Consider the following 9,561-nt stretch of genomic DNA (forward strand, 5'->3'; position numbering starts at 1 on the left):
GGATGTGAGCAATTCAATACCGCCTTGTGTTCTCGATCCCCTTTTTAAAAGAAAGCATTATAAGTGCATGTGTTTCGTTTCCTTTGGGTAGCTTTGGGCATGTTCCAGAAAACTGTCTCTCAACACTAGTAGATAAAAGGTACAAATGACCCAGGGGCTGTTTGTTATGTTGCAACATGGGGTTTTAGTCTCCAAAGTTCTCTCACTTATACAAGTGAATTTGTCACAGTAAATTCATACGGTTTGTGGAATTAAATAATTTGTGAGCGCACACAATATATTTTCAGTTCTACAAAACTGTATTTCGTGGAAGCTGCAGACAGTCCCACTCAGGTGTTCTGCACACTTCGAATTTTAGAACCATACGTCTGCATCTAAGTCTCTCTTTCTGCTAATGCAATGCACACGTTGTATTTTCTATGAGATATACGTCGCTTTGGAGTAAAACATCTGCTAAATAATAAAATAAATGTAAATTGTAATTTTAAATCGGATGCTCCAATCAGTTCACGTAACGTTATTAAGCTGGGTTTTAAGCTACAAAGCAGAAAATTGTTTTATTAGCTGTAATTCTTGATTTTGAAGTGGTAAGATATTTAAAGTAGTTTAGTTATGAATGCAATGGTTTTTAATCTTGTATATTAAGTACCTTAGCGGACCTGCTGATGAACAGCATTGAAAACAAGGGGGGAGTCGCAACTTCATCCGCAAGAGGGCGCTCTTTATGCTCTCTAAATATTAACGGCGAGCTCATTTTGCTTTATCTGTTAGGCCCGCATGGGGGGTGCGGTGGCTTGGTGGCGCAGCGGGTTGGACCAGGTCCTGCTCTCCGGTGGGTCTGGGGTTTGAGTCCCGCTTGGGGTGCCTTGAGGCGGACTGGCGTCCTGTCGTCCTGTCCTGGGTGCGTCCCCTCCCCCTCCGGCCTTACGCCCTGAGTTGCCGGGTTAGGCTCCGGTTCCCCGTGACCCCGTATAGGACAAGCGGTTCTGAAAGTGTGTGTGTGTTAGGCCCACTTTACATGGTGAGATGCATAAATCTCTTAGCTCTACATGTAAATATACATCTTGTACGTAAGCACAGAGTGTAAACACAACCTTAAGTATCTGCTGAAGTAAGCCACAGGGTATTATTTGATGTTCTTGAATATTTGAGCTATTTCATTTTTATTTATAGAAAAGCTGAATATGATGGAGAAGTCCCCTCGCTCAAGTGGTTTCCGCAGCAGAAGAGAATACATGGTGTGAATTGTATTCTAAGCGACATAACTGAACTGCACGTATCTTCATCAAATTTGTGTGCGAAGAAGTTTTGGGGCTTTTTGTCAAATTGTTCTCTGAATGACTTCAAGCTGCATGTAGTGAAGTGTTTTGCAAGTCACTGACAAATGGCAAGAATTTTTTTCTAAAACTATATCGAAACAAACCTGGCCCTACAGTAAAATTCAGCAGCACACATTACGTCCCTGATTGTGTTGATTACTTCATCACATCACACATCATCTGAACCGCTTGTCCCAATCGGGGTCGCGGGGAACCGGAGCCTAACCCGGCAACACAGGGCGTAAGGCCGGAGGGGGAGGGGACACACCCAGGGCGGGACGCCAGTCCGTCGCAAGGCACCCCAAGCGGGATTCGAACCCCAGACCCACCAGAGAGCAGGACCCGGTCCAACCGACCGTGCCACCGTGCCCCCCCAGTTGATTTCTTCTGTCTTTTAAATTTTTATGTAATATTGTACTAGTACACGGGGGTGCAATGGCGCAGCAGGCTTGCCTGGGCCCCGCTCTCTGGTGGGTCTGGCGCTCAAGTCCCGCTTGGGACTGGCGTTTCGTCCTGGGTGTGTCCTCACCGGCCTTACACCCTGTGTTGCCGGGTTATGCTCTGGTGTGCCGTAAACCTGCTTGGGACAAGCGGTTTCGGACTCTGTGTGTGTGTGTACTGGTACACAGCACTTGGTTTCTTTGTTTCTTTGGATAAAACCTTAAGGAACGGCTGCCGACGGTTGAGCTGTGACGCACGCTGTGTGACCGTACTGCGAAAGGCCACTTGATGACGCCAGTGAGCTGCAGTTACAGCGCTATCGCTTGCACAGCTTTACATTTATTTATAAGACACAAAGGATACTTCATTTAATTTTGTCCAAATGATAATCTAATGTAATTTTGTAACAGTTACAGAACTCAGTTAAAACTCACGTGTAGACTGAAAACAAGAATGCCGAATGTGTTGTTTTATCCTCTTTGTTTGCAATGAAATGAAGGTTAAATCACCTTTAGTTGGAAAGCATTTGTCCTGTAGCATCTGCATGGAGAAAAGCACAGGGATATTTCCTCAGGTCATGTGTCCCACCTAACCAGATAACTTAAGATAAACTCTGATCATACGCTGTGTAAGAGCAAAAGAACAAGGTCAGAAAATCTCCAACTGCACAGTTTTGGATTTTGGCTTTGGTTATCTGATCATATACAGTGCATTAATTGTAAGATTTGAAACAGAAAAATGATGATATATTTTTCACTGGTTTAAAGACTATATTCTGAGGTCAAGTCAAATTAATGGCACTTTGGCTACAAGTAAGGTTTCATTGCTGAACACAGAGGACACACACTGCACATGTGAAAGCTGGAGTTTTTTTTTTTTTTTTTTTTTTTTTTACTCCCTTTTAAAAACTCACTAAAACATAAACAACACATTTTAGAATTTGTCTGAAGAATAAATAAGGGGTGCAGTAGGTTTGGCTGGGTCCTGCTCGGTCCTGCTCTCTGGTGGGTCTGGGGTTCGAGGCCTGCTTGGGGTGCCTTGGTATAGACTGGCGTCCCGCCCCGGGCGTCCCACCCTGGGCGTGGACCCTCCCCCTCCAGCCTTGCGCCCTGCGTTGCCAGGTTAGGCTCTGGTTCACCACGACCCCGCTCGGGACAAGCGGTTCCAGCTGGTGTGTGTGTGAAGGATACAGCACTAATTGCTTCCAGAACTTTTCAGAAAAAGCAGTAAGATTTTTTCCTTTCCATTTATTACTAGCTGCTTTTCCAACTTCCAACTTTTCCAACTACGAGCTTCGGGAAGGGAAAAGATCCAGTGTTTTACGAGAACTGGATTCCACTTTGGACCATAAAACACCGTTAGCAATGGGGTGCGATTTCAAACAAGTCCAGTGGAAAATCAGCCTGAACAGTCCACACTTGTCTGCCTCTACCACTCATATGTTACACAGCCTCATGCAATAGCTTCCCAGGTTCCACTGACCTTACTGCACGCAGTATTAGCACAGCTAGCACTTATTCACACATAGATACTTTCGTGCCCTTTCACATTTACCTGACCAAACAACATGCAATATTAAGCTGCTTAGTTTTTTATGTCACAAACCCCAAGGTAGGAGACAGGAGGTGGAACCCAAGTGCAGGATCTCTAGCTCATTTCTCTGAAGCCCAAGGCAAAAGATGTGTCTGGGAACAGATGCAGGGCAAAGAACCAAGGGGCATATGTCACTTTGAGGAATATCCTAGATCATGATCACAGGCCAAAGCAGTGGTCAAAGACAAGGGAGTCAAGAGTTGGGAACAAGGATTCGAGGCTGGGACAGCAAGGTGACACTCCAGGTACCACCATAGCAGAACCACTTGTCTCACAGAAAACCCACCAGTGAGGAATGGTGGAGTGGAGCTCTTTATACCTAGTTGTTTGTCAGGTGTTTCTCCTTGAGGTGCAGGCATACGTGTGACAATTTACCTATTTATATAGCTGGTTAGTTCTACTTTAGCAATTTCAGGGTAAGTACCTTGGTTAACTATACTACAGCTGGAGGTGGAATATAAACCTTTAGCCTTCGGGTCTAAAGTTACCAGCTGTTCCACTTGGATTCTAATTTTGGGGTAATTCAGTTAAAGCAGGTTGCTAAAGGGTTACGTATCAAGACCCTTCCTTGAGACTTGAGTGTCTTAAATCTATCTTTTACCACACTGAACATAATACCTGATATGTCTTTGTTATTGCATTGATTTTTGTTCCTGAAGTCCTCAAATTGAGGTGTTTGTGTTTGTGTTTTTTTTTTTTTTTTTTCATTGGTCAGTTTCTTTCACACAAAAACCATTTAGGTGCCTGGACATTTAAGACTTTTAAAAAATAAATATTTTGCTTTATTCTGTAATTATGATTTTTAAACACACATTTTACATTTATGCATGTGATTTATGAATTGCTACTTATTATATTCTTCCCGTGTATATGTGGGTTTCCTCTGGGTGCTCCTGTTTCCTCCCACAGTCCAAAGACATGCTGTTCAGGTTTCCCATAGTGTGTGAGTGACAGAGAGTGTGTGTTCCACTGATGTACAGATGAGTGACCCAGTGTAAGTATCTAGCAGTGTAAGTCACCACGGTGAATAAGATGTGTGGGGTCATAAACACTACATAGACTTCATTAGAATTCGCTTTGGAGGAAAGCATCTGATAAATAAATAAATGTATTATGATTTTGCAGTCAAAAATTAGATTTTGATGTTAAAAATCACTAAGTATCATGATTATTCAAACAAGTAATGCCTATCCTCATTTTAATTTGCTTTCTTTTGTTTAAGAAGCTCAAAATGTAAATGTAAGAAATATTTTGTTTTTTGCATTAACCATTTTCATGCAGTTGTTCATCCTAGTTGGTACATATTAATAAGCAGACGTTCATTTCAGCCTGTTACATTCCTGCCTGAATGATGGTAAAAACTATTTTGTGTGACATTGAATTCCAAAATCACATTGACATACAATGTTTGCAGACTTGATCGGATAGAACTTTGTAAAGGAAGAATACAATTAATGTGAGAATGTAATTTGTTTATTCATGTACTGTAGTTCAGCGTATCTCATCAGTGTAAGTTGAAAAAAGAAATTGATTGAATAAGACAATAAGATATTCCTTTAAAAAAAGCATTGGAAACTCATGATACATTTTTTGCAGTGATTGTTTTCCACAGAATTATTCTGAGAATGCTTTAACTGCTAACAAAAACATAGCAGCCTGGTATTAACAATTCTTGCTGAGACATGTACTACCTTCAAAAGGTTTCAGACAAATGTTTATTGTAAAACTGCATTTTTAAAATGGGTGAGATAGTGTTGGCTTACAGTTCCGTGGAATCCTGATGAAAGTGCTCTTTGAACTACTGCAACCGCCATTCGAGCAGAACATGCCCAAGAAAGGAGATGAACAAGCGTGGTCTTGAAAGAGGCAGTTTAAAAAAACAGTTACGTGTATCAATATATCAGTGTTTATTTGTTTTAATTTTATTTATAACAACATACGCAAGCAGGTATATGGATTTCTAAAAGAAAAATATGCGGACCCTCCTGCCCTTTCTGTCTGTGGCAGCATGAGCTCAGTGTCGGTAAAGCGTTAGTCATCGTTTAGTGCCCCTCCCTCCTGGCAGTGGTCCCGTTGGAGCGGGTAGGAGTAGAGCCGACTGCCCGAGGAGCCAGAGCTCGACGGATAGAGAAAAAGCTTTGTTCCTTAGAAAGGAGGGATGCTTGGCCTTATCTGCTCCAATGCTGTGTTCTTTTAATCTGCATTCTTAGCTCCCCACTCAGTGATTTTTACAGTTCTTATACTTTCTCTTATTCAGGCCAGAAACTGATATGGGAAATTTTATGGGTATTTCATGCTCAGATCAGTCCTTTACAGAGCTGCTCCTGCAATGTAACATAAATGTTTGTATGTATCTTAAAAAAAAAAAAAAAAGGCTACTAGGAAAGTGATTAGGAATTGATGCTGTTCTGGTAAAGTTTTATTCAGCTACTTGTGTGATGAACGTCGGCGCACATGGTGACGGAAACTAACTGTACTTAAGAGTCACACATCTGCAACTATGTCTGTCTCTCTCTCCTAAGGTAATGTACAATTGTATTTTCTATGAGATGTACATCTTTTTGGAGAAAAGTGTCTGCTAAATGAATAAATGTACAGTAAATGTGATTTTGTGAGTGGCTCATAATCACCTGAGAATGACATCACTTGCACAGGAAAAATAGAATATATAAGTATTTCTCTCTATAATTCAGATTGCTTGTTTCCAGTTTTGTTAAATTTACTTAAAAAATAGTCAGTTAAGGGGTAATTGTTTCTTACATGAAAGATTTATCATATGATTTCAGTTACCAGGGGGCCATTCAGTTCTGGTCTGATTTTCATGATAACAGAACTGTGGAAATGTAATAAGTGTCTTACATGAGAACATGAATTTTCTTTTTTCAAATATCTAGATTATTCCAAGTATAGAACACTACTTGTTCTAGTATAAATTTAAACAATAAATATCTTTAGTCATGGTCAAGTGTTTATTGAAGACAACTTACAAGGTGTTGATAACCAGACTGCCATACATACCCACTTTAGGAAAGCAAAATGGGATCTAGAGCACATCAACATGGAGCTACAGTTCAATTACTTATGAAGTCCAACTTGTAGCATGTCCATCAGCACTTCTGTGTGGCTCTTTATCCAACACATTCTTGCTCCCTCACGTGTTACCTTGAGAGATGCAAGCCACTGCAAGACTCGTCAAAAATTTCATGCCATGCTCAACAGACCTTGACACTCGCCTCAACAGGAAGCTGGATTTCTGGTAAGACTATAGACAGTCTCTTTGGCTTGTCTCTCCTACACACAGGGCTTCCTGGCTCTGATCAATGCATAGAAAGGAGCTGGAATCTTCCTGAGTTTACTGAAGACACACAGAGAGTGGTCACCCTGCTTTCTTGTAACATGAACCTCACAGAGGTTAAAAATAACTCTTATTCTTGGGTGCCAGTCAAGGCTTGATGGTGGTATGACCTCATTCCTTGGAAGAGCAATTTTTTCTTATCCATTCATATTCACATTTACTGATAGATTATAAGTACAAATCCTTTGTGAAGTGTTAAATTTAAGAAATACTCTGAGTGCACATTATCCCCGCCTTCTCTTAAACTTTCACATACTGACTTCCACACTGGGATGGCTGCAGTGGCTCAAGTCCCTGGTGGTCATGTTACTCAAAGTGCCCTTTTGGCTGTGTCAGAACAAATGTTTGTGTCCTTTCTCTGGATCATAATGTTCTTCCCAGTTATACTTCCATCTTTGTGTGATAACTCTGAATCTCTGAAGTAACACTGTAGCTATCATGGCTGAGTTATCCTCAACATTCATCAAGAACCTCTGCTTTGCAATGCAGCCTGTAGTATGGGTTATCACATCCTACAAATTTGTCCCATAAATCATCTGGTAGACCCAGATCGCCACACTGTTCATCCAACTACTAGCTTTGAGAATCTCTCACTTGTACAACTGCAACAACCATCGTGTCCAATCAGACCTCTCCAGCTACTCCAGAAAGCAGCTATATAACTTGTTTGACCTGGCCAGCCATTCCTCAGCCTTCCTAGTTTCTCTTCAATGACCTCCAGCAGAAAACTGTATCAGATTTGCTCACTTTCATTAACCACTTGAGCTGGTCAGGATTGTGATGCTCTGGAGCCAATCCCAGAATCACTAGGCGGAAGGCAAGCGGAGGTACAGTTCTTCTCAGAGAAGCCCCACACACAGTCACACACACAAACAATTCAAACTGTCCAATTCACCTGAATATTTCTGTCATTAAGCTGTATTACTAGACTTTGAATGTGATATAATGATTCGACTAAAAGACATTTCAGATTACGGACTTCTGTTCCCAGTTGTGTTCTTCAGTTGAGGCACAAGTGTATACCCGCTGGCTCCTCAACAGACATACACAATTGTAAAGTTTGCATGTTGTCTGTATCTCAAAAAATTCATAACTCCAAAGTCATTTTTATGTTCAAGTCACTGAGAAAATAAACAATACAGGTGTCCCTCCGCCCGCAGTGTGTTGGACCGGGTCCTACTCCCTGGTAGGTCTGGCGTTCGAGTCCTGCTCTGGGTGCCTTGCGACGGACTGGCGTCCCGTCCTGGGTGTGTCCCCTCCAGCCTTTTGCTCTGCATTGCCGGGTTAGGCTCCGGCTCCCCTGCGACCCCGTATAGGGCAAGCGGTTCAGACAGTGTGTGTGTGTGTGTGTGTGTGTGTTTTTAGTGCTCACATGTGGAAATTCAGGTAAAAACCAAGCCCTGTATATTGTGAACAGGTAACACACTGAGGAATGCTCTCTGTAAATTATCACTACTGCTGCTTGTCAGATTATGAGTGATAGTGCAACTTGAATTAAAAATGAAACTAGATGAAGATAAAGTAAATAAACCAGCTGAACCAGTTAAGAAGACCATAAGCAGTAGTGAATTCTGTAAGGCCACATGAAAAAGGATGGGGAAAAAAATTCAGTACCTACCGAGATTCAGGGCTTGTAGAGGCCCAGCTCCGTTTTACCTAGAGCCTCTCATAACCCCCAGAGGCCCAGCAGAAGAAAAGGTTTTCAGTCATATTTCTGTAATTTCATGGAATTCATCCAAGCCCCACCTCAAACTTGATATTATTTAAAAGCATACAATTTTCTCTGTAAGGTGCATTAGGAGTCAGTATTCAGCACTTACAGTTTTGAAGATATGCTTCAAAATATGTGACCTCTAGAGCAGACAAAAATGAAAGGCTGTGTTTCAGGAGTACTAAATCGTACAATGCACAGATCCCTTTGTGCCCCATCACCAAACATACGAGTTAAAAAGTCATAAATATTCATCTCTTTTCCACCCTGATCTTGATCCCTCAGTAGTTAAATAATTATCTTTCAAATTAGAACTTCTGAAAATTTTAAAGAACAGGATAATTAAATTATTCATTCTTGTCTGGGCACATAGATTTACAGAATTATGGTACGCTGATGGCCGGTATTTTTCTAAATTGCGCTTATGAAATATATGTCCAGGGAGTAACTTCCTGCTAGAATATTTAATAGCTTAACCTGAGGCCTTTCTGATGCAATGAAACAAGACTGCTTATAACTGATTTGAATTAATACATTTTCGTAGAGAATTTGCAATACTTTTATGCAAGCACACAGAAAGGTTTGGAGAAATGTTAATCTGATAGAGCTCTGTGCCAAAAAGTAGCCATCTCTAGTAGTGGTCTAACATCAACATAGCAAATACCGCCTGTTGTCGGGCTACAGGATCATTCATAGATCACTACGGTTTGCCATTGTCTCATGCAGGGGTTCTGTTTGTCTGTGATGTTAAAGTGACAACGGTGAACAATGCACCATTTCCATCGAGAAGGTGTGTCCTGCTCAGAGCGCCGCTCACACTGACAGAGTGGCAAGCTCATGACAGATTGCCTTTAAATTGGAGGAAGGAGACTAAGAGTACAGGGTGGTCTGAATAAATAACTTCCAAATAATTCAAAGGAAATTAGATCTGTTTGTCATTTGTTTATGAAACCGTGTTGCTAACGATACAATACTTCCATAGGGTAATGCCAGCTGCGCAGCTCAGTAAAAAATTACATATATCAAACCGTGCGGATGTAAAATGCGCCAGTCTTTCTGTTTTTTTATCCGATATCTTAACAGAGACTGCCTTGTTTGGTTAGTTACTTTTGAACTACATTCATTCACGCAGCTCATTATTT

This window comes from Scleropages formosus, chromosome 18 (assembly GCF_900964775.1).
Source record: "Scleropages formosus chromosome 18, fSclFor1.1, whole genome shotgun sequence".
Classification (NCBI taxonomy): Eukaryota; Metazoa; Chordata; class Actinopteri; order Osteoglossiformes; family Osteoglossidae; genus Scleropages; species Scleropages formosus.